The sequence below is a fragment of the Rattus norvegicus genome, unplaced genomic scaffold, assembly GCF_021556685.1.
Source record: "Rattus norvegicus strain SHRSP/BbbUtx unplaced genomic scaffold, alternate assembly SHRSP_T2T unassigned-0000161, whole genome shotgun sequence".
NCBI classification, from domain to species: Eukaryota; Metazoa; Chordata; class Mammalia; order Rodentia; family Muridae; genus Rattus; species Rattus norvegicus.
This window is the reverse complement of record NW_028238882.1, coordinates 12501-37500: the sequence shown is the minus strand read 5'-3', so window position 1 is coordinate 37500 and position 25000 is coordinate 12501. Positions and strand designations below refer to the sequence as shown.

At 48.2% G+C, this 25000-nt stretch overlaps 1 long non-coding RNA gene across 2 annotated transcripts in view; it reads right to left on the bottom strand.

Moving 5' to 3' along the window:
* LOC147997375 (uncharacterized) overlaps positions 1 to 5181 on the bottom strand; it is a 19067-nt gene extending 13886 nt beyond the window's left edge. Inside the window, exon 1 of one of the 2 annotated variants that reach the window (XR_015647926.1) lies at positions 4998 to 5181. This is a non-coding gene — a long non-coding RNA (uncharacterized LOC147997375). Of the gene's footprint in view, positions 1 to 4971 lie in introns of both variants that reach the window. The other variant, XR_015647927.1, reaches the window with a different exon arrangement.
* Between the last annotated feature and the right edge of the window lie 19819 nt (positions 5182 to 25000).

Below are 25000 nucleotides of genomic sequence, written 5' to 3'. Positions count from 1 at the left end.
GAGAGTGGCCGGGACGTGGACGCGCGTGGGAGGGACGCACACGCGACGGAGGGCACGGGGGAAACGGAGGCGGGTGGGACCGGGAGCCCACCGCCGCCCTTCCAAACCCACCCGTCCCGCGACGACCCCTCGCGGTGAGGGGGGTACCGCGCACGCGGGCGTGTGCACGGCCCTTCCCCGCCACCTGCCACCAGAAACCCAATCTCCCCCACAAGCTCCGCACAGCGGCAGGTCGACAGAGCCCCGTCCCGCGTGATCCCTCCTCGTACTCGGAGCGGGGAGGCGCGGGTCGCGGTAGGCGAGAGAGCAAACGCTGCGCGCAGAAGGCTGAGGTCAGGGCGGGCAGCCGAGGGGACCATCCGGGAGAAGCCCCTCGGAGATCGTAAAGCCCTTTCCGAAGATAGCTAGAGAAGGCAAATTCCTCACTGAGGGCGGGACGAACCCAACACCGACGAGCAGCCAAGGGCTCCGTGCACGCAACGGGAAACGAGCAACAGGCGCGGGACAGAACGGGAAGGACCACGCGCCAGCTGGTGGGGGGTCTGCGGTATCGGCAAAGGTCTCTTTCTCCGGGGTCTTCTTGAGCATTCGCGGACCGGGGGGACCTGCGACAGGTCCCCGCCGAGAGCCAGGCCTCTTCAAGGCGCACACAAAGGAGGAGCCTTGACTTGAGGGAGTCCGGTCTTTAAAAAGGGCCAGCCGCGATCGCTCAGCACCACCCTAACCGCGCAGGGCCCGCGGGTGAAGGCACCAAAAACATAGGCACGGGGTGGGCGCTCACCCAACGGAAGGAGCCTTTTAACCGCACACTCAACTCCTCGACCCCCCCCCTTTCTGTCACCGTGCAGAAAGCCGGCAACTAGGACAAGGGAAAGCGTAAAGGCACAAGCACCATGGAGCACAGGAGGCACGCCGGGGAGCGGGAAGCGCCACCGCCAACTCAGAAGCGGGCACCTTGGTGGTCAAAGCCCGGAACGCTCCAGGAGCACCGCAAGGCTCACACAAAGCAGGGCGCGTGCACACACCATTCGGGAAGGGTATGCACCGCAGCGGGTCTACCACCTTCCCCCGGCACGGGGGAAGAGGGCCGCGAAGCAGTGAACGGCGTGGGGGCAAGCGCCCCCGACACGTCCACAGGGACACCGCGAACCACAGCAACAAGTGTGCGCGGGTCAGCGCTCGTGCCGGACAGCCGCACCCCTGACTTCCACACACCACCCTGCAAAGGAATGGGGAGGAGAGACGAGGGGCCCGCTGGCAGAACGAGAAGAGCGGTCGCCATTCGCGCTGAATGACCATTCGCCATGAATGTCCGTCCCTCGCCTGGCGCGGCTTAGGCCCCGGCCCGAAGAGAACGCGGCAGCACCACATCGATCCAACGGGAGCGAGACACGCCATGCATCGGGAACAACGGGCGTGAGAGCTTTCTAACAACGCACTGGACGGGAATACGAGCGAGAAGAGCGAGAGAGAGCACGGGAAGAAGTCGCTAACACTGCCACACACACAAAAAAAAAAAATTTACCCTTCTCGAGGGCGAGAAAAAAAAGGAAGCGTTGCACTCGGGAGGCACGTGGCGTGGAAGAACGGGACTCAACGGGCAGCGGAGGTTCGGGAACTCCTTCAAAAAAAAAAAAAAATAAAAAATAAAAATAAAAAAATAAAATCCCCTTCGAAGGAGAAAAGGTGCAACTCGGGAGGCACACAGCAGGAAAGAAAGGGACACACCACCAAGCAGCGGAGGTTCGGGAACTCCTTCCAAAAAACAAAAAAAAAAAAAAAAAAAAAAAAAAAAAAAAAAAAAAAAAAAACAAATAAAAAAACCGGTCGGCCGCAGAGGAGCACGCCAGGGGGTCACTAGCACCAAACGGGAAAACCCTTCCAGTCGCACTCGGCACCAACGACTCCTACCGGTAACGGACGACAACCACCACGGGGAAATCGGGAACGCCTGACACGCGGGACGGTTGTCATAAAGCTGCCCCACAGAGCACAGGCAAGCAAGCACGGGAAAGCAGGAAGCGCGTACTCATGGGGGGACGCTAAGCTTCGAGCATCGAAGAGGCCCATGCGCAGAAGAAAAGAGCTAGGGCTGGACAAGCAAACAGCCTTGGTGCAAGCCTCTTCCAACGTCCTTTAATGACAAAAAGAGTCAAAAGGACAGCGTGTCAGCATATATCTCCAGGTACAATAAGGACAGATAGCAAAGATGAAAAGTGTAAAAGACACAGGGATAAACATGACAGGCCACACGGAACGTCTGGAAGTCATGTTCGGTGACGTGTCCCCAAGAGGTCCCCATGTAGAAAGAGAACCGGACCGCAAAGGAACAACTGGTCGACCTTAGAACCCTGAGTGCTCACAGACCGAGGAGGCCATGGTAGATAGCCTGGAACACAGCTTCCCCTCGGCCTCAGAAGTCCATGCTCCCGCTGGCAGGGACCGGGGAGGATCCTGGAAAAAATAAAGTCTCGGAGGCGCCCCCTAGCCGGGACACCTCGGCTCGGAGGGCGGGGACACAGCACCCTCTCGGCCTCAGAGGTCCAGGCTCCCGCTATCAGGGACCGAAGGGACTCCTGGAAAAGAAAAAAAAAAAATCCGTGGCGCCACCTAGCCGGGCCACCTCGGCTCGGAGGCCGGGGACACAGCACCCTCTCGGCCTCAAAAGTGTCTATGGTCCCGCTGGCTGGGACCGAAGGGACTCCTGGAAAAGAAAAAAAAAAAAAACTCCGTGGCGCCCCCTAGCCGGGCCACCTCGGCTCGGAGGCCGGGGACACAGCACCCTCTCGGCCTCAGAGGTCCAGGCTCCCGCTATCAGGGACCGAAGGGACTCCTGGAAAAGAAAAAAAAAAAAAAAAAACTCCGTGGCGCCCCCTAGCCGGGCCACCTCGGCTCGGAGGCCGGGGACACAGCACCCTCTCGGCCTCAGAGGTCCAGGCTCCCGCTATCAGGGACCGAAGGGACTCCTGGAAAAGAAAAAAAAAACTCCGTGGCGCCCCCTAGCCGGGCCACCTCGGCTCGGAGGCCGGGGACACAGCACCCTCTCGGCCTCAGAGGTCCAGGCTCCCGCTATCAGGGACCGAAGGGACTCCTGGAAAAGAAAAAAAAAAAAACTCCGTGGCGCCCCCTAGCCGGGCCACCTCGGCTCGGAGGCCGGGGACACAGCACCCTCTCGGCCTCAGAGGTCCAGGCTCCCGCTATCAGGGACCGAAGGGACTCCTGGAAAAGAAAAAAAAAAAAAAAAAACTCCGTGGCGCCCCCTAGCCGGGCCACCTCGGCTCGGAGGCCGGGGACACAGCACCCTCTCGGCCTCAGAGGTCCAGGCTCCCGCTATCAGGGACCGAAGGGACTCCTGGAAAAGAAAAAAAAAACTCCGTGGCGCCCCCTAGCCGGGCCACCTCGGCTCGGAGGCCGGGGACACAGCACCCTCTCGGCCTCAGAGGTCCAGGCTCCCGCTATCAGGGACCGAAGGGACTCCTGGAAAAGAAAAAAAAAAAATCCGTGGCGCCACCTAGCCGGGCCACCTCGGCTCGGAGGCCGGGGACACAGCACCCTCTCGGCCTCAGAGGTCCAGGCTCCCGCTATCAGGGACCGAAGGGACTCCTGGAAAAGAAAAAAAAAAAAAAAAAACTCCGTGGCGCCCCCTAGCCGGGCCACCTCGGCTCGGAGGCCGGGGACACAGCACCCTCTCGGCCTCAGAGGTCCAGGCTCCCGCTATCAGGGACCGAAGGGACTCCTGGAAAAGAAAAAAAAAACTCCGTGGCGCCCCCTAGCCGGGCCACCTCGGCTCGGAGGCCGGGGACACAGCACCCTCTCGGCCTCAGAGGTCCAGGCTCCCGCTATCAGGGACCGAAGGGACTCCTGGAAAAGAAAAAAAAAAAAACTCCGTGGCGCCCCCTAGCCGGGCCACCTCGGCTCGGAGGCCGGGGACACAGCACCCTCTCGGCCTCAGAGGTCCAGGCTCCCGCTATCAGGGACCGAAGGGACTCCTGGAAAAGAAAAAAAAAAAAAAAAAACTCCGTGGCGCCCCCTAGCCGGGCCACCTCGGCTCGGAGGCCGGGGACACAGCACCCTCTCGGCCTCAGAGGTCCAGGCTCCCGCTATCAGGGACCGAAGGGACTCCTGGAAAAGAAAAAAAAAACTCCGTGGCGCCCCCTAGCCGGGCCACCTCGGCTCGGAGGCCGGGGACACAGCACCCTCTCGGCCTCAGAGGTCCAGGCTCCCGCTATCAGGGACCGAAGGGACTCCTGGAAAAGAAAAAAAAAAAATCCGTGGCGCCACCTAGCCGGGCCACCTCGGCTCGGAGGCCGGGGACACAGCACCCTCTCGGCCTCAAAAGTGTCTATGGTCCCGCTGGCTGGGACCGAAGGGACTCCTGGAAAAGAAAAAAAAAAAAAAAAAACTCCGTGGCGCCCCCTAGCCGGGCCACCTCGGCTCGGAGGCCGGGGACACAGCACCCTCTCGGCCTCAAAAGTGTCTATGGTCCCGCTGGCTGGGACCGGAGAGGAGGGAAGAAATAAAAAAAAAATAAAATAAAATAAAAAATTTAAAAAAAAAAAATTGGAAAAAAAAAAAAAAATCCGGGACGGGGCCCAAGCCTTCTGGTCGACCTCATCCAGCTGCCACCAACCCCTCCTTGTGTCCCAATAGGTCGTACAGCCACCCTCCTCCCCTGAAGTTCTCCAGGTACAACCTCCTAGCTAGAGATGGTCCCCAGACAGGACGGCGTCTCCGTCGCGCACCCGCCTGCTTGCCTGTCACCCTCTCACCCTGGCCGGCTCACCACAGGCACTTCCCCGTCCTTTGTCACCAACCGGGGGACAGGAGCGTTGCGGAAACTTGTCGCCACTAGGTGTCGCCCGACAGCGATCTCGATCAAGCAAACCAATACAGACTGTCACGCGCCGCCGCCGCCACACACACTCATTCCGTCTCTCCGGAGTGACCTCCCTAGCTCAGGGGGACACTCACCCACGCACAACGGGGCAGGTACCCACCACTTCTCCCGAATGGCACAAACGGTCCCGGTTGTCCCGCCGGAACACAGTGAACGCGGGATGGACTCGGGGCCAACCCCCTCAGGCACCCAGAAAAGGAAAGTAGGACGGAGCGGTGAAAACAGGCCACCTCTAAGTGAAAGGACATGCACTCTCGAATCGGTTAACAATTAGCAAGGAACAGGCACAGTTAGGAAAAGGGAGCGTCCAAACTCCGTCGTGAGGGGAGGGTGGCGGCGACCTCAGTTCCACACCATTTTTAAATGGCTCACTCATTTTTAAAACCCTCCACCGATCCCGATGGGGGGGAGGGGGGGTTGTTGTTGTTCTCTGTTCCTCGCTGCCACCGCCAGCCGGCACTCACCAAACCACACACCTGCCACCCTCTTTGGAAGACTAAACACAGAGAGTAAATTAAAAGAATGGTGGAATGATGGTGGAATGGTTAAAATTCCCGTGATTTGTTTTCACTCTGATCAAAACATACTTATTTTGTGCATTTGCATTCCCTTGTTCACACGTGCCTCTGTGTGTGTGGTGGGGGGAGGGAGGGAGGGAGGGAGGGAGGGAGGGAGGGAGGGAGGGAGAGAGAGAGAGAGAGAGAGAGAGAGAGAGAGAGAGAGAGAGAGAGAGAGAGAGAGCCAATTTAAAAAATAAAAACATGGTTAAATACAGCCACTTTGGGAAGATTGCTAGAGAGAATGCAGTCCAGAGTATGGAGGCCAGAGCTCTGGACGCTCTAGACCACAGGTCTCCCATCTCCCATATACCAGGCACCCAGCACCACCATCCCTACTTTGTTTGCTTGTGCGTTTGTTTGCTTGCTTGTTACATTAGTTTCATCCCAAGTTAATAATTATATATTTTTTTTCTATGCACGTATTTAGTTGTGGCAGGGGAACTCCTTCTTTAGGACAGGCAGACTTAGCTAGTTAGTTAGCCAGTCAAAAGTACGTAAAAAATTTATATCAACATAAATATCATTCACTAAGAAATCCTATCTGAAGAAAAAGAAAGAAAGGAAGAAAGAAGGAAGGGAGGGAGGGAGGGAGGGAGAGAGAGAGAGAGAGAGAGAGAGAGAGAGAGAGAAAGAAAGAGGAAAACTGGCAGACTTAGTTTTAGTGTTTTTGTTATTGTTTATTCAAGATATTGTTTCAGGGCTGGAGAGACGGCTCAGCGGTGAAGAGCACTGACTGCTCTTCCAGAGATCCTTAGTTCAAATCCAAGCAACCACATGGTGGCTCACAACCATCTGTAATGGAATCCTCTCCTTGTGTGTTGAAGACAGTGACAGTGTGCTCATAAAATAAATAAACAATAAAAAATATGTTTGAAGATTAAAGAAAAAACTCTCTCTCTCTCTCTCTCTCTCTCTCTCTCTCACACACACACAAATAAACTCTGTAATAAAAATCAATGTGACTTCATGATCAAACTTCTATAGTCAATAGGACTAGAGAGAACACATGTCTGTAAAATAAAAGCAGAACCTTTTCTGCTTTGTTTTGTTTTGCCTCAAGGTACGTTTCTTTTGGTATAGCCCAGGCAGTCATGGAACTTGCTCCGTAGACTTATCTAGCCTCAAGCTCACAGAGGTCCACTCTGCCTGCCTCGGCCACCCACACAGCTCTCTCTGCTGACTATATGTCTGCATGCCAGAAGAGGGCACCAGAACCTAGGAGGACACACCACATGGCTCCTGAGAATCCAGGTTTTGACTTTAAAAAAAAAAAAAAAAAATTCTGACAGCATAGAGGGTAGATATCTGCCTGCCAGGCTCTTCTAGTGCTGTTTAAGGTGGGGTAATAGCCATGTGAAGGAGACAAGGGGAGAGGAAAAATCGATTGGATGAGTAGTGCTGCTGAGATTAAGGACACACACACACACACACACACACACACACACACACACACACACACACAGAGAGACAGAGACAGAGACAGACAGAGACAGACAGAGACAGTAAGACAAAGAGACAGAGAGAGAGAGATGACAGAGGGACACACCGAGGGAAAGACATCAGGACCAGCTGAATTTCTCAAGAAAAGAAAAGAAGAGAAAGGAAAAATGTTTTCCATATACACAAATCTGTATACATGATTTGTTATAGTGTCCCATTTGGGCACTTTGGATTCAACTGTGGATGGTTGGCAGCCAGCTTGGCTGACACCTGACCTCACCAAGATGGAGGCAGCCGGCCATTAGCCCTGATGTTCCAGGTCACTTCTGTTTCTCCCTTTCCCAGCCTCTAGGGAAACAGAACTTAATTAAACTCAGTTTGCACGTGCAGAAAGGTGAAGAGGCACCCAAAAGCAGCCAGAAGCCTCAGACCATCCACAGCCACATGTTCTCCTTCTGCCTATATTACTTCTAAATGATCGTATTTATTTATTTATTTATTTATTTACTTACTTACTTACTTACTTACTTACTTACTTACTTTTTTTTCTTTCTTTTTTTTCGGAGCTGGGGACAGAACCCAGGGCCTTGCACTTGCTAGGCAAGCGCTCTACCACTGAGCTAAATCCCCAACCCCCTTACTTACTTACTTACTTACTTACTTATTTTTGTCATACTTAAACAATCGTTCGTCCTTGAATTCCTCCTGTATGCCAGGTAGACTTAGTCAGTCAGTCAGTCAGTCAGTCAGTCAGTCATTTAGCCAGGTCAAAATAGTTAAACATAAATATCAATAAAATCAATAAAAATCAAATGCAAACCCAATAGACAGTAAGTAAAATCGAATAAACCAAAAGATACATCATAAGCACAGAGTTTCAGCCGGACATTGAAAAGCAGCAGTTACCGAAGCAGTCTCCCTCCCACACCAACACACACACAGCTCGACCACCACCTTATCTGCACATTTTCAGCTCCTGCTTTCTAGAGTTACCAAGTTTATACACTACAGAGTTTAGCAAAGCAGGCCGGTTCACCGCACCCCCAGGGTCAGAGAACATGCTAGACCAGCTCTAGGGGATGGGCTGGGGGGCAGGGGAGGGTGGGAAGAGGGGAAACAGGCAGACTTAGGTATTCTAGTTTTGTTCATTCAAGATTCCACTTCTCTCTGTTGTAGCCCTGATAGACAGACAGGCAGGCAGGAATATTTGTTTGTTTGGCTTGGGGTTTGGGTTTGGTCCATTTGTTGGTGGATTTTGTTTTGTTTTGTTTCATTTTGTTTTTCGGGAAGTGTGGTGACTTAGTGCCTACACAAGCCAAGGCAGGAAAAATAAATAAGTAAAGATCTCTGAAACACAAATCTGGGGTGGGCTCTAGCATGGCCATGGACACACGCATGCACAGACGCACGCACGCACGCACGCACGCACGCATTGTAGACACGCACTCAAGGACACACTGGATTCTACAATGTTTGGTTTCTGCGTGTGTGTCATACAGAACCTAACAGAATATGTAATGAACTCTGGCAGTGACAGCAGAAACAACCTATGAGAAGGCGTCCTTGCAATATTAAAATGGCAGGCTAGCCAGGTGACAGTTATCTTAACCAATCTGATGTAGGCCTCATTCACACGGCATCTAGGCCTTAACAGTTAATTGTATCTGTTTCTTTATTTTCCTCTTAGGCCATCACATTGTTTTACCTAGACCTTTAACAGCCAGCAGCTACCAGCCTACAGCTACCAGTTTCTTTCTTTTCATAAAGAAACCCTGTCTGAAAAACTAGGGGAGGGAGACAAACAGATTAACAGATCTCTCTCTCTCTCTCTCTCTCTCTCTCTCTCTCTCTCGCTCTCTCGCTCTCTCGCTCTCTCGCTCTCTCGCTCTCTCGCTCTCTCGCTCTCTCGCTCTCTCGCTCTCTCGCTCTCTCGGCGCCTGTGTTTGTGTGTTCAACAGAGGAGGCAATGGCAGATAAATGTCTGCCCCTCCTCTGTAAGCCAGGCCACTCCATTACTGCCTTTCCTTTTTCTTAGTTTGTTTGGTTTATTCCAAGTTAATTGTATCTGTTTCTTTATTTTCCTCCTCATTTCTTTAGTTGAGTCAGGGGTCTTTGCACAAAAGCCCTGGAAATCAGTACCTGGATCAGGTCTGCAGCCTGCTCACAGAGTTCTACCCACCTTCACCTCTCAAGTGATGCAATCAAAGACATGCAGCACCACACCTGGCTTCTTTTCACATGTACATTTACTTTAGTTCCAATGCTCATTCAGGTCTGAGAGACGGGGGAGGGAAGGAGGGAAGAGAGACAGAGAGTGACAGAGAAACAGTTGACAGAGAGGGAGAATTGTAGGTTAATTATGTTCGGTCTCCTCAATCACGGTCTACTGGTCGCCATCGTGGCAACCATGCCCCGCAACCCTACCTTCGGTAAGATCAAGCATAATGGCGGCAACCATATAATTCCTGCTTAGTCGCACTGAACACTCCGGTCATCACTACCTGTGGAGAATTGTAAGGGGGCTCCTCTGGTCTAGAGAGTAGTACCCTTGAATGAAATGAGGATCACAGCAAGCATTATTTGTTTTGAGATATAAGATGTGGAAAGAACTATATGTGTGGATTTACAGACAGACAGACAGACAGACAGACAGACAGACAGAGAGGACAGGATAGGACAGGACAGGACAGGACAGGACAGGACAGGACAGGACAGGAGAAAAAAACAAGAACACAAACAAAAACTCAAAATGGAAGTCCGGTTCCAAATAGTCTCTGTCTGCCCTGTCGCTCTAGTGTTGGTGGTCCAGGTTATAAAAGCTTATACATGGGTGGGTGCGGGAAGTGCTGCTGGGTGTTCAGTTCAGGTCCAAGATTATTGCGGGTAACTAGACAACAAAGAAAGCAGTTAGACTGACTTCAACAGTGTTCGGTTTCTGAGTGTGTTATCACACAGAAGAGCCTAACAGAATATGTAATGAATTCTGGCAGCAACAGCAGAAACAACCAATGAGAAAGTGTCCTTATAATATTAGCAACTGCAACAAAATGGCAGACTAGCCAGCTAACAGTTCCCTAGCCATTAACTCATCTGACATAGGCCTTCTTCACGTTGCATCTAGATAGGTCTTCCTATCTTCCTCTCCAGTGCTGAGACCAAAGTGAGATCAAAGTCATGCATCACCATGGGTGCCTTCCTTTTCATTTCTTTTCTTTCATCCTAGGAAGTGAGTGTGTGTGTGTGTGTGTGTGTGTGTGTGTGTGTGTGTGTGTGTGTGTAAAGAGAGAGAGAAGGAGGGGGGGAGAGAGAGAGAGAGAGCTTTAGAGAGAGAGAGCTTTAGAGAGAGAGAGAGCTTTAAAATCAGCACTCAAGCCTTTTCTCTTCCTATCCCTATCCCAATCCCCCCCCCAAACCAGCAGCAAAGCCACCAGCACTCGAGAGACAGAGGAAGATGAAATCTCTAGTCTGAGAAACAAGAGGAGGTAGATAAACATACCCCCCCCCCCTCTCCTTCATAATTTGTTAAAGTGTTCCCTTTGTGTTGTGTGGACTCTACTTTATTAAGCAAGTTTCACATCGTACTATCTCCAAAGAGGAGTCAACAGTCTCTTGGCGTGCAGGCAGTTGTTGCCTGCTTTAAATATTTTTTGGTGTGTTTGTTTGTTTGTTTGTTTGTTTGTTTGTTTGTTTCAAAACCGAGGGCCTGCCTGCATTCAACAGATCCAAACCCAGTTCTCAGAGGGGAAAATGGAGTCAAGTCCGAAGTCACTGGCATTTAGGTCATCGGCCATTGACAGTCATAGGAGATGGGAATATCCCATGGAGACTCACCTGGGTATGCATCAACCACATCTAAGGGCAGGCCTGGGTTAGTACGGGGTGGTGGATGGGGAGGAAGGATCTGGAAAGAGCTTTGCGATGGGAAACTATGATCAGAATGTTGCACAGAAAACAAAATTTGTATTTAAAAAGAAAAAAAAAAAAGGCTATCCAAAAAAATCTATCCAAAAATGAAAGGAAACAAAACAAAACAAAACAAAACAAAACAAAACAAAACCGACAGCAGAACTTTACTAACTGCAAATGCTCCATCTCCCTGTATCCAACCACTCCACTCCCAGATAGGTAGATGATAGTTTGCACTTCTGTCCCAGTCGGGTTAAGAAAAGGGGAACCACCTCTGTGGAGAGCCATCTCTCCAGCCCTTGACAAGCTTTATTTAACTAAACATTAAACATGAATCAGAAACGCCAAACCCTGTACATATATGGTCCAGATTCACCCTTACTTAGAAATCCCCGAGCTGGCAGGGCGAGGCTGGGAATTGAGAGTGAGCAAAAAGGGAGTCTGCCTCTTTCCCCCAGGGTGTGCTATCAACTCCATTACCATTTCCAAACAGCTGGGTGTGAGTCTAACTAAGGTTTCCTTCAGTCAGACATTTGCCAGGAGCCGGAGCCCTGACAGGACAGCGAGAGCGATGATCAGACATCATTTCACAGTGAAATCATCACTCGCTGATTTCAGGCAGAAAACTTTAGAAAACTCTAAACTCTAAAGAGGCACTGAAGCGTGCTAGGGCAGCAGCAGTACTTCCCCGACTGACCTTCAGGGACCTGCATATTCTCCAGCCCCGCCCCACCCCACCCCCTCTCAGCTAGCTCCTGTCCACCCCTCCCCCTCCCCCCACATACAGGGAGGAGGCCTTGTGTGTGTGGGGGGGGGGGGGGCGGCAGCGGGAAGATGCAACTCTCTCTTGAGAGAGAGTTCGGGTCTCCCAAACAAATACATAACTAGAAACTTCATTTATTTACTTTATTTCATCGAGCATACCGTGGAAGAGGGAAAAGGAACAGGGAAGCTAGGCCAACTGGTCGAGCTCCTCCTTTCGTTTTGTTTCAAAAAGGAAAGGAAAAGCCAAAGAACCCCCTCTTTTTGGTGAAAGGAACAGAATGGTGAAAGTTGAAACATCGGCTCGCCACTTAATACTTTGGCTTTTAATAAAAGGGACAGCAGATCGACTTCCGAGTTGATTAAGAGAGAGAGAGAGAGAGAGAGAGAGAGAGAGAGAGAGAGAGAGAGAGAGAGAGAGAGAGAGAATAAAAACCACAAAAAAAAACGTTTTGTCGACCAGCCTCCTTTTAAACCTCTGTTACACAGGAAGACTGGTCAACCTCATTCCCCCCTCCCCCCACTCACACACACACCCCTCCCCCTCCACGGAGAGGTTTAATGAGAGAAGAAAGGTAGAAGAAGAGAGTAAAGGCCAGTCATGAGCACGTGGAGAGAATTTGGGAGGGGAATGGGGAGAGAAGGGACAAAGGGGAAGAGGGGAAGAGAGGAAGAGCAAAAGAGCAAAGAGAGGAGCAAAGAGAGCCAACCTCATATTTTATTTTTTTTTTAAAGATTTATTTATTTTATTTATGCGTAAGAGTACACTGTAGCTATTTTCAGACACACCAGAAGAGAGCATCAGATCCCATTACAGATGGTTGTCAGCCACCTTGTGGTTGCTGGTAATTGAACTCAGGACCTCTGGGAGAAATTTGTGTGTGTGTGTGTGTGTGTGTGTGTGTGTGTGTGTGTGTGTGTGCCCGTTAGTTTAAAAATCTGCTGTAGACCTCCCTTTTAATATCTGTTTAACAAATATTTTTACCATATTTAAATTTTATTTATTTTATTTTACTTAAAAATAATAATGAATAAAGAGTCAATGTGAATAAACAATAAAACAAAAATCAAGGTGATCGGGGTTGGGGATTTAGCTCAGTGGTAGAGCGCTTGCCTAGCAAGAGTAAGGCCCTGGGTTCGGTCCCCAGCTCCGAAAAAAAGAAAAAAGAAAAAAAAAAATAAAATCAAGGTGATCAACAGATACCGACGACTGACATGGAAAAAAGTTAATAGATCGCCATAAAAACAGAGTAAGTGCGATGTAAACAATAAAACAGATGGGATGGAGAGATGGCTCAGCGGTTAAGAGCACTGACCGCTCTCCCAGAGGTCCTGAGTTCAAATCCCAGCAACCACATGGTGGCTCACAACCATCTGTAATGAGATCTGATGCCCTCTTCTGGTGTGTCTGAAGACAGCTACAGTGTACTCACATGCGTTAAATAAATAAATTAAAAAAAAAAAAAGAAAACAATAAAGCAGAAATTAAGACGAGGGACACAGAAGGACAAGGGAGATAAAACAATTAAATGTTAACAGACATAAAGTGGGAACGACGGGGTTGGGGATTTAGCTCTGTGGTAGAGTGCTTGCCTAGCAAATGCAAGGCCCTGGGTTCAGTCCCCAGCTCTGAAAAAAGAAAAAAGAAAAAAGAAAAAAAAAGAAAAGCGGGAACGAGAGGAAGGGCAAATATAGACGACTGAAACGAAATGATGGAATAAATTTATAAAATAATAATAAAGTACGAGTAAATACGAATAAATGGCAAACTGGACTTTAATAAATGTTTAAATCAAGGTGAATGACAAATACAATTTAGACAAAAAGGTTTTGAAAAATGAAAAGAAATAGAAAGCATATATGAATCAATAACAAGACTGAAGTCACAATGGCCTTTGAAGTGACACGGACGACAAACGTGAAAAACATAAATGAAATAATTTCGACAGCCACGGACATTCACATGGTGTGTTGGGAAACACCGCAGTCTTTATTTGGCGAGTAAAAACGCCTCGGGGAACTCTGTACATAGGAGGCTGGGAGCATGAATCACTCTATCTATCTATCTATCTATCTATCTATCTATCTATCTATCTTTTTTTTTTTATTTTTCTCTCCCTTACATCTTCCCACCATACCATACGTTTCTCCTTATACAAATCCATAGATTTATATATGTTCTTAATTTCATTTTTTTCCTCTGCCACACAGCCCACCACACAGAACCTCTAGATCTCGGGATCCCCTTCTGCCAGCACCAGTGGCAAGGGCACAGCTCCCCAGAGAATTAACTCGATCCGAACATAAGCGCGACAAGAAATTAAAAGTTAAATCGGAAGTGAAACTGAAAATGAAATTTTGGCCGAAAATAAAATAAAATGAAAGGTATAAGTTTTGTGACAATCAAATCATAAATCCCAATTGGGCAAAAAATAAAATTACAAAGTCAAAATTTTGTCCAGTCCACTGTGCTCCTGTGGAATCCCTCCCTGGAACTTGCTCGGTAGAGTAGTCTAGTCCCAAACTCACAGAGGTCTGCCCTGCCTTTCTCTGAAACCTACAGAGCCAGTCAAAACCTACAATCCTTTGTTGTTTGTTTGGCAGTTTGGCAGTTTGTTTGTTCCTGGACAAAAATGTGGGCTCTCTCTGATTCCTATATGTCTGCATGCCAGAAGAGGGCACCAGAACATAAGAGGACACACCACACAGCTCCTGAGAATCCAGAGGGTTTTTTTTGTTTTGTTTGTTTTGTTTGTTTTTTCTTCCTCTTTTCTTTTTTTCCGGAGCTGGGGACCTTGCTCTTCCCAGGGCCTTGCGCTTGCTAGGCAAGCGCTCTACCACTGAGCTAAATCCCCAACCCCGAGAATCCAGGTTTTTGACCAAAACAAAAAACAACAACAGGGGCTGGAGAGATGGCTCAGCGGTTAAGAGCACTGACTGCTCTTCCAGACGTCCTGAGTTCAATTGCCAGCAACCACATGGTGGCTCACAACCATCTGTAATGAGATCTGATTGATCTCTTCTGGTGTGTCTGAAGATAACTGCAGCATACTCAGATAAATAAAAAACAAATCTAAAAAAATTAAAAACAACAACAAAAAACACAAAAACAAACAAACAAACAAAACCCCCAAAACTAACAACCTAGAGGGTAGATATCTGCCTGCCCAGGTCTTCTAGTGCTATTTAAGGCTTCCTGTAGATAATAAAGCTTGTGTATCTTTTATCCAGGAACAGAATCATCAAGGCAGGGTAGGAGAGAAGCCCTGTTTGGGATTAAACGTTTCTACAACGTAACAGGAGGAGGCGGAGGGAGAGGGGCTCCTCAGACATAAATCTAAAATAGTACAATGGATCATTTTGAAGGCGTGTGGGTGAGGGTGACTGGAGACAGAGTTTTTCTCTGAGTGAGTGTGGAACTCACTGTCCCTGAGCTCAGCCTGTGATGAGAGAGAGAGAGAGAGAGAGAGAGAGAGAGAGAGAGAGAGAGAGAGAGAGAGACAGGGATCGAATTTTCTGTGTCTCTCTGTCTCTGTCTGTCTGTCTCTCTCTCTCTGTGTCTGTCTCTCTCTCTGTCTCCCTGTCTCTGTCTCTCTTCCTCTCTCTGTCTCTCTGTCTCTCTCTGTCTCTGTCTCTCCCCCCTCCCCCATGCGTGTGTTTGTGTGTTCAACAGAGGAGGCAATGGCAGATAAATGTCTGCCCCTCCTCTGTAAGCCAGGCCACTCCATTACTGCCTTTCCTTTTTCTTAGTTTGTTTGGTTTATTCCAAGTTAATTGTATCTGTTTCTTTATTTTCCTCCTCATTTCTTTAGTTGAGTCAGGGGTCTTTGCACAAAAGCCCTGGAAATCAGTACCTGGTTCAGGTCTGCAGCCTGCTCACAGAGTTCTACCCACCTTCACCTCTCAAGTGATGCAATCAAAGACATGCAGCACCACACCTGGCTTCTTTTCACATGTACATTTACTTTAGTTCCAATGCTCATTCAGGTCTGAGAGACGGGGGAGGGAAGGAGGGAAGAGAGACAGAGAGTGACAGAGAAACAGTTGACAGAGAGGGAGAATTGTAGGTTAATTATTGTTCGGTCTCCTCAATCACGGTCTACTGGTCGCCATCGTGGCAACCATGCCCCGCAACCCTACCTTCGGTAAGATCAAGCATAATGGCGGCAACCATATAATTCCTGCTTAGTCGCACTGAACACTCCGGTCATCACTACCTGTGGAGAATTGTAAGGGGGCTCCTCTGGTCTAGAGAGTAGTACCCTTGAATGAAATGAGGATCACAGCAAGCATTATTTGTTTTGAGATATAAGATGTGGAAAGAACTATATGTGTGGATTTACAGACAGACAGACAGACAGACAGACAGACATACAGACAGAGAGGACAGGATAGGACAGGACAGGACAGGACAGGACAGGACAGGACAGGAGAAAAAAACAAGAACACAAACAAAAACTCAAAATGGAAGTCCGGTTCCAAATAGTCTCTGTCTGCCCTGTCGCTCTAGTGTTGGTGGTCCAGGTTATAAAAGCTTATACATGGGTGGGTGCGGGAAGTGCTGCTGGGTGTTCAGTTCAGGTCCAAGATTATTGCGGGTAACTAGACAACAAAGAAAGCAGTTAGACTGACTTCAACAGTGTTCGGTTTCTGAGTGTGTTATCACACAGAAGAGCCTAACAGAATATGTAATGAATTCTGGCAGCAACAGCAGAAACAACCAATGAGAAAGTGTCCTTATAATACTAGCAACTGCAACAAAATGGCAGACTAGCCAGCTAACAGTTCCCTAGCCATTAACTCATCTGACATAGGCCTTCTTCACGTTGCATCTAGATAGGTCTTCCTGTCTTCCTCTCCAGTGTGTGTGTGTGTGTGTGTGTGTGTGTGTGTGTGTGTGTGTGTGTGTGTGTGTGTAAAGAGAGAGAGAAGGAGGGGGGGAGAGAGAGAGAGAGAGCTTTAGAGAGAGAGAGCTTTAGAGAGAGAGAGAGCTTTAAAATCAGCACTCAAGCCTTTTCTCTTCCTATCCCTATCCCAATCCCCCCCCCCAAACCAGCAGCAAAGCCACCAGCACTCGAGAGACAGAGGAAGATGAAATCTCTAGTCTGAGAAACAAGAGGAGGTAGATAAACATACCCCCCCCCCTCTCTCCTTCATAATTTGTTAAAGTGTTCCCTTTGTGTTGTGTGGACTCTACTTTATTAAGCAAGTTTCACATCGTACTATCTCCAAAGAGGAGTCAACAGTCTCTTGGCGTGCAGGCAGTTGTTGCCTGCTTTAAATATTTTTTGGTGTGTTTGTTTGTTTGTTTGTTTGTTTGTTTCAAAACCGAGGGCCTGCCTGCATTCAACAGATCCAAACCCAGTTCTCAGAGGGGAAAATGGAGTCAAGTCCGAAGTCACTGGCATTTAGGTCATCGGCCATTGACAGTCATAGGAGATGGGAATATCGTCCTTTCTCCAATGGAGACTCACCTGGGTATGCATCAACCACATCTAAGGGCAGGCCTGGGTTAGTACGGGGTGGTGGATGGGGAGGAAGGATCTGGAAAGAGCTTTGCGATGGGAAACTATGATCAGAATGTTGCACAGAAAACAAAATTTGTACTTAAAAAAAAAAAAGGCTCCCGATATCTATCCAAAAATGAAAGGAAATAAAAACCGACATCAGAACTTTACTAACTGCAAATGCTCCATCTCCCTGTATCCAACCACTCCACTCCCAGATAGGTAGATGATAGTTTGCACTTCTGTCCCAGTTGGGCTGTCGAGGTTAAGGAAAGGGGAACCACCTCTGTGGTTATGTGATCCACACACGAAATAAAAAAAAAGGAGCGGATAAACGTGCCTGGCATTTTAAGATGCTCAATTTCTTTGCAAGCTTCATTTCGTTTCATTCTTTTAAAGGTTTACTTATTTATTTTCACTTACATTGAGTACACTAAAGCCCTTTTCATATACACAGGGCAGTAGAGTGCATGGGATATCCCTTTGCAGAGGGTTGTGAGCCACCATGTGGTTTCTGTGGAATCGAACTCAGGACCTCTGGAAGAGCAGAGCGGTGAGTGCTCTTAACCTCGGAGCCATCTCTCCAGCCCTTGACAAGCTTTATTTAACTAAACATTAAACATGAATCAGAAACGCCAAACCCTGTACATATATGGTCCAGATTCACCCTTACTTAGAAATCCCCGAGCTGGCAGGGCGAGGCTGGGAATTGAGAGTGAGCAAAAAGGGAGTCTGCCTCTTTCCCCCAGGGTGTGCTATCAACTCCATTACCATTTCCAAACAGCTGGGTGTGAGTCTAACTAAGGTTTCCTTCAGTCAGACATTTGCCAGGAGCCGGAGCCCTGACAGGACAGCGAGAGCGATGATCAGACATCATTTCACAGTGAAATCATCACTCGCTGATTTCAGGCAGAAAACTTTAGAAAACTCTAAACTCTAAAGAGGCACTGAAGCGTGCTAGGGCAGCAGCAGTATTTCCCCGACTGACCTTCAGGGACCTGCATATTCTCCAGCCCCGCCCCACCCCACCCCCTCTCAGCTAGCTCCTGTCCACCCCTCCCCCTCCCCCCACATACAGGGAGGAGGCCTTGTGTGTGGGGGGGCGGCGGGGAGATGCAACTCGCTCTTTTTTTTTTCCTTTTCTTTTTTTCTTTTCTTTCTTTCTTTCTTTCTTTCTTTCTTTTTTTTTTTTTTCTTTTTTTTTTTTCTTTTTCCGTAGCTGGGGACCGAACCCAGGGCCTTGCGCTTGCTAGGCAAGCGCTCTACCACTGAGCTAAATCCCCAACACCCGCAACTCTCTCTTGAGAGATAGTTCGGGTCTCCCAAACAAATACATAACTAGAAACTTCATTTGTTTACTTTATTTCATCGAGCATACCGTGGAAGAGGGAAAAGGAACAGGGAAGCTAGGCCAACTGGTTTTGTTTCAAAAAGGAAAGGAAAAGCCAAAGAACCCCCTCTTTTTGGTGAAAGGAACAGAATGGTGAAAGTTGAAACATCGGCTCGCCACTTAATACTTTGGCTTTTAATAAAAGGGACAACAGATCTCCCTCCTATTTGGTTAAAAAAAAAAAAAAGGAATTAAAACACCACAAAAACGTGCTGTCAGCCAGATTCCCTTTAAACCTCCGTTATACAGGAAGACGGGTTTTTTTTAAGCATCATTTTAAATATATAAATATGTATTGTGTGTGTGTGTGTGTGTGTGTGTGTGTGTGTGTGTGTGTGTGTGTGTCCGTCCGTCCGTCCGTCCGTCCGTCCGTCAGTCAGTCAGTCAGTCAGTGTCTTCTGTATGGAGAGGATGTGCTGACTCTGAAGCTATGATCTAGACACTTTTTTTTTTTTTTTAAAGATTTATTCATTTATTATATATAAGTACACTGTAGCTGTCTTCAGATACACCAGAAGAGGGCTTCGGATCTCTTTACAGATGGTTGTGAGCCACCATGTGGTTGCTGGGAATTGAACTCAGGACCTCTGGAAGAGTAATCGGGTGCTCTTAACCGCTGAGCCATCTCTCCAGCCCTAGACACTTTCTAAATCACAGTTAAAAAGTTTTTAATAACTGTGTGAAGGAGACAGGTAGGGGTGTGTGTGTGTGTGTGTGTGTGTGTGTGTGTGTGTGTGTGTGTGTGTGTGTGTGTATGCATGCATGCATGTGGGGGGGAGGGGAGGCTTTGATATCAGCACTCAAGCTTTTTTACTTCCTATCCCAATCTCCCCAAACTACCATCAAAGCAGCACTAGGGAGGCAGAGAAAGGTGAATCTGAGAGTTTCAGTCCTTCCCGCCCTACAGACGAATACAGAGAAACCCAGTCTGAGAAACTAGGGGAGGGGGGAGGGGGAGAGAAGAGAGAGAGAGAGAGAGAGAGAGAGAGAGAGAGAGAGAGAGAGAGAGATCAAATTCTCTTGTGTCTGTCTCTGTTTTTCTCTATTCTCTCTCTCTCTCTCTCTCTCTCTCTCTCTCTCTCTCTCTCTCTCTCTCGTTGTGTGTGTGTGTGTGTGTGTGTGTGTGTGTGTGTGTGTGTGTGTTTGTTTGTTTGTTTGTTTCAAAACCCAGAGCCTGTCTGTAACAGATCTAAACACAGTTCTTGAAGGGGAAAATGGAAACAATTCCATAGTCTCTGGCAATGAAGTCATGTCCCATTGAAAACCACAGGAGAGGGGAATATTGTCCTCAACTAGGCATATATCAACCAGTATTTCACAGGCAGACCTTCAGGGAGGTGCAGATTCACCAGCCCTACCCTCCCTCCCATCCCCCCAGCATCCCTGCTCATCTCCTGTCCACCATTTGTTGATTCATTGTTGCTGTTGCTGTTGCTGTTGCTGTTGCTGTTGCTGTTGCTGTTGCTGTTGTTGTTGTTGTTGTTGTTGTTGTTGTTGTTGTTGTTGTTCCTGGTGTGAAGAACACTGTGAGGTAGCCTTCCTCTAATAAACCCTCTGGTCTTTAGGGATCCTTCACCCACTCACTCTCTGCCAGACTGAGTTCACAGCAGAAAACGCGTTTTTGAGAGAAACATGTTCCTGGTCCTGTGTGCCCATATTGAGGGAGGCATGAGAAAGGGATAACAAGGAAGGGAGACCCGGCAGTGGTAGGGGGCTGGGATGGGGTCGGGGGTGGGTGTCCTAGCTTGCTAATCCAACTGACCCACTTGCTGTGTAAATAAATATTTTGCATTCTGTGTCCCTTGTTTGATTTCTCACTAAATTCCAGATTGTCAATCTCCCTGTGTCGATTGCACAAGAACCCAAATGGGGATGCTGGGTGGTGAGCTGATTCCTCCCTAGAACACCTGTGCACTCTCTCATAGTCTCTAAGCTCCTTGCTGGACTCTTTTGGGCTTGGACCTGGCTGTCTGTAAGCCAGGAAGGAAGGAAGGAAGGAAGGAAGGAAGGAAGGAAGGAAGGAAGGGAGAGAGGGAGGGAGGGAGGGAGGGAGGGAGGGAGGGAGGGAGGGAACAGGCCTCAGTTGAGAATCCCAATTTTCTAGTTCACTGCATCTGATGGCTGGCTGACCCTTCCAGGTGAATTGTATTTTTTTTTCCTTTTCACTCCTTTATTTGAGTCAGGGGTGTCTGCACATAGACCTGGAAATCAGTACCTAGATCAGGCCTGCCTGCCTGCCTGCCTGCCTGCCTGCCTGCCTGCCTGCCTGCCTGCCTGCCTGCCTTCCTCTATCTCACAGAGACACAGTTCTAAACACCTCTGCCTCTTGAATGATGGAAATAAAGACATGCACGAACACCTGGCTTCCTTTCATTGTACATTTAGCCTAATTTCAGTTTTATTCATGTCTGGGAGGGAGACTTGCTTGTGTGCTGTAGTTCAATTCCTTTCACTGTGTGGTTTCCCCACCACCTTGGCCACCATGCCACGTGGAAGAGAAGAAGAGATGAACCATATTGTTGGCACCCATATAACAAACACTTGGTTGCTTCCTCTGAGCCCTCTGAGTATCCTTACATCTCTGTATTTTAAAGTGGTTTTGTTTTGTTTTTTATTGCTGTCAAACTCTCTCTCTCTCTCTCTCTCTCTCTCTCTCTCTCTCTCTCTCTCTCTGTGTGTGTGTGTGTGTGTGTGTGTGTGTGTGTGTGTGTGTGTGTGTATTTTTTTTCTTCTCCCAGAGCTGAGGACTGAACCCAGGTCCTTGAGCTTGCTAGGCAAGGACTCTACCACTGAGCTAAAACCCCAACCCCTACCTCTGTGTTTTAAAAAGTAGACTCTGGAGCAATACCGGGCAGGTCTCCAAGGCGGGTCCTTCGCTTTATTTTATTCTTTTTGTTTTTAATTGTTAAAGATTTGTTTGTTTGTTTGTTTGTTTGTTTGTTTTATGTCTATTCGAGTACCCTGTAGGTGTCTTCAGACACCCCAGAAGAGGGCATGATTGACAATTACAGATGGTTGCAAGCCGCCATGTGTTGGCTGGGTATTGAACTCAGGACCGCTGTAAGAGCAATCAGTGCTCTTAACGACGGTGCCATCTCTCCATCCACCTACTTTATTTTATTCTCTATGCTCTCTTGTGCGAGTCAAGGTCAAGCAGGCAAGAAACACCCAAACAGATTGGTCCATCACCACTTTCTGAATTCTTTTTGTTGTTGATGTCAGGGATGTAAAGCAAGTTTACCCATGAAGAATTGTAAGGGAGTCCTTCTGATTTAGAGAATAGCAGCCTTGAAATGAAATGAGAATCACAACAAGCATTTGTCTTATTGTTTTTGTTTTTTTCTTCCTTTTTCTTCGGAGCTGAGGACCGAACCCGGGGCCTTGTGCTTCCTAGGCAAGCGGTCTACCACTGAGCTAAATCCCCAACCCCTACATTTGTCTTAAAGTCTGAAAAACACAAAACAAAACAAAACAAAACAAAACAAAACAAAACAACAACAACAACAACAACAACAACAACAACAACCAAGAACAAACCATGAGACCGCAGAAATCCTCAGGCGGAGGAGTAAGGAGCTAGTTTTTATTGGTTAGGGTATTATTTGGTCGGGTGGGGGTAGGGGTGGGGGTGGGGGTGGGGGTGTTGTCCTTCCTACATCTCTCTTGCATGAATGAGCTGAACATTACTTAAGCTTGTGTCCAAAACTGTCCATTTTTTAGATTGATCCCAGGAGGGAGGGAGCGAGCCGGGGATACAGCACACCCTCTCTGGCCTCAGAGGTCCAGGCTCCCGCTGGCAGGGCCCGAAGGGACTCCTGGGGGGAAAAAAAAAAAAGTCTCCGAGGCACCACCTAGCCGGTTTTATTCTTGAAGAAAAGCAAACATACATAATGGAATAAGGGAAAGAAAAAACCCTGTTTTCTATATACACAAGCAGTCGTAATTTGTTATAGTGTCCCCTTTGCGTAGTTTGGATTCGATGACTTTATTTTATCAAGCAAGTTTTAAACAGCGGTAACTCCAAAGAGGAGTCAACAGCCCCTTTAAGTGCAGTCAGTCATTGACCCTTTGGTCTGTCTGTCTGTCTGTCTGTCTGTCTGTTTCAAAACGAGGGAGGGCCTGCCTGCCTGCCTGCCTGCCTGCCTGCCTGCCTGCCTGCCTGCCTGCGTGCCTGCATCAGATCTAAATACAGTTCTCAGAGGGGAAGACAGAGACAAGTCAGAAGTCACTAGCACTCAATGGACGACCACCAACCTAAGGGCAGGCCTAGGGTAGAATTTGATGGACGGACGGACGGACAGACGGACGGACGGACGGATGGACAGATGGACAGAAAGGATCTAGGAGGAGCTTTGGGAAAGATGAAAAGCCTCCATTTCCCCCCAAAAGAACGAGCCCCAACAGCTGGGCTCTTCGAGATGAGTTATAAGGGGAACCACACATACAGTTTTGTATCACACATACAGTTTGTCATCATCCGTCAATACCAGGTAGACTTTTCAACGTATGTAGGTAGCTGTTGTCAGGTCAGTCCTTTACTAAGCCTCATGTAAGCTCTGCAGGGTAAGCCTCAGGAATTCATCTGTGCGTCCCGCAGGGTATGCTTTCTTGCTTTGTTAAAGGCTAGACTTTGGTTGCTGTCTGTCTGTCTGTCTGTCTGTCTGTCTGTCTGAATGAATGAGCGAGGGAATGAACGAATGAGGAGGGGATGCACATGCCTATGGTTTTAAGATGCTTAATTTCTTTACAAGGTTTATTTATTTAAACATTAAACATTGGGGTTGGGGATTTAGCTCAGTGGTAGAGCGCTTGCCTAGGAAGCACAAGGCCCTGGGTTCGGTCCCCAGCTCCGAAAATAAAATAAAATAAAATAAAATAAACATTAAACATTAATCGGAAATAATGGAGTCAGCAGTTAAGAGTTCTGAATGTGTTCTTCCAGAGGTCCTGAGTTCTATTCCCATGGTGGCTCACAACCCTCTGTTATGGGATCGATCTGCTGTGTGTCCGAAGACAGCTGCAGTGTGCTGTTTGTAGGGTAAAGAAAAAAATACTAAAGAAGAAAAAAAAAAAGAGAGAGAAAAAGTTAGAAGCACCAAGTCAAGTCATGTAAATATTGCCCACATTCGGATTTAGACATGCCTGAGCTGTCAGGGCGAGGCTGGCTGAGAGCGAATCAGTGAACGATCGGACTCTTCCTCTCTCTGTGAGGGTGTGTCATGAACTCTATTACCATTTCCAAAGAGTTAGGTATGCTGGAGCGAAGTGGACCGGAAAGCCAAGGGAGGAGAGGTATGCCTACACGAGTCCACCCAACCCCCCCGCCCCCCCCCCAGGGAGACATCCTCGAGTGGTGGGGGGAGGGGCGAAGGTGTGGAGGGATAATTTCCAACAAATAAATCCCAACAAATAAATTACTAGAGACTTGATTCATTGATTTACTTTAAATTTATTGAGTGTATCGGGAAAGAGGGAAAATGGGTCAAGGAGGAAGGGAGGGAGGGAGGGAGGGAGGGAGGGAGGGAGGGAGGGAGGGAGGGAGGGAGGGAGAGAGGGATATCTTTTCCTCCAAATCGGCTGGTATGTAGTCTCAGTGCGTCAGAAAAAAGACTGCTTCTGGCCTCCTTTCTGATTACCCCAAGGCAGTCTGGTCACCGTGCTGTAATAGAAAGGGAAACCACAGTCAAGTCATGGGAGCGAGCGAGCAAGCAAGCAAAAATCATAAACAAAAGCAAAAACACGTCTGTTAAGTTGAGCAGAGCAGAGCAGAGCAGAGCAGAGTAGGGCAAAGCAATACAAGGTCACATTCCACAAAGGCTGATATAGTCTGCCATCTTGGTCTACAGAGTGAAAAGTAGAAGGAGAAAATGAATATCGCTTTGTGTGTCACAAAGTTTTTAAGTTGTAAGGAACATTGCAGGGCTAAACCTTCAAATCCTCAAACCACCCAACCCAAGCTTTCCTCCTCCTCCTCCTCCTCCTCCTCCTCCTCCTCCTCCTCCTCCTCACCCCCCATTGCCCCCCCCCCGTGTGTGTGTGTGTGTGTGTGTGTGTGTGTGTGTGTGTGTGTTTGCGCACGAGCTCGAGCTCGGGCACGCATTTCTTTCACTGCACAACCATCATTGGAGGACGTTTAAATAAACACGAATGAATCAGACAGGCAGACAGACAGGGGCCCATAATGGATCCCTACAACTCGGTGGTGGTGGTGGTGGTGGTGGTGGTGGTGGTGGTGGTGGTGGTGGTGGTGGTGGTGGTGGTGGTGGTACACACCGATTTGTTGACCTCTTTCTTTTAAAGAAAGGACAAGAAACAAAGAGAAATAAAAATGAAGGAATATAGACCTAGCCAAATATTATTTTATTCCCTCCTTCATGGAGCGACAAGAAGATTTATTCATCAACCTTCGTCTAGAATAAGAAAGTAATTGCAAATGAAATCGAGCCATCTTACTGTAATAAGATGTTATCGAGAGAAAGGGGAATTGGATACTGGATCCATTGCTGCCCCCCCCCCACACACACAAATTGGAAAGAAA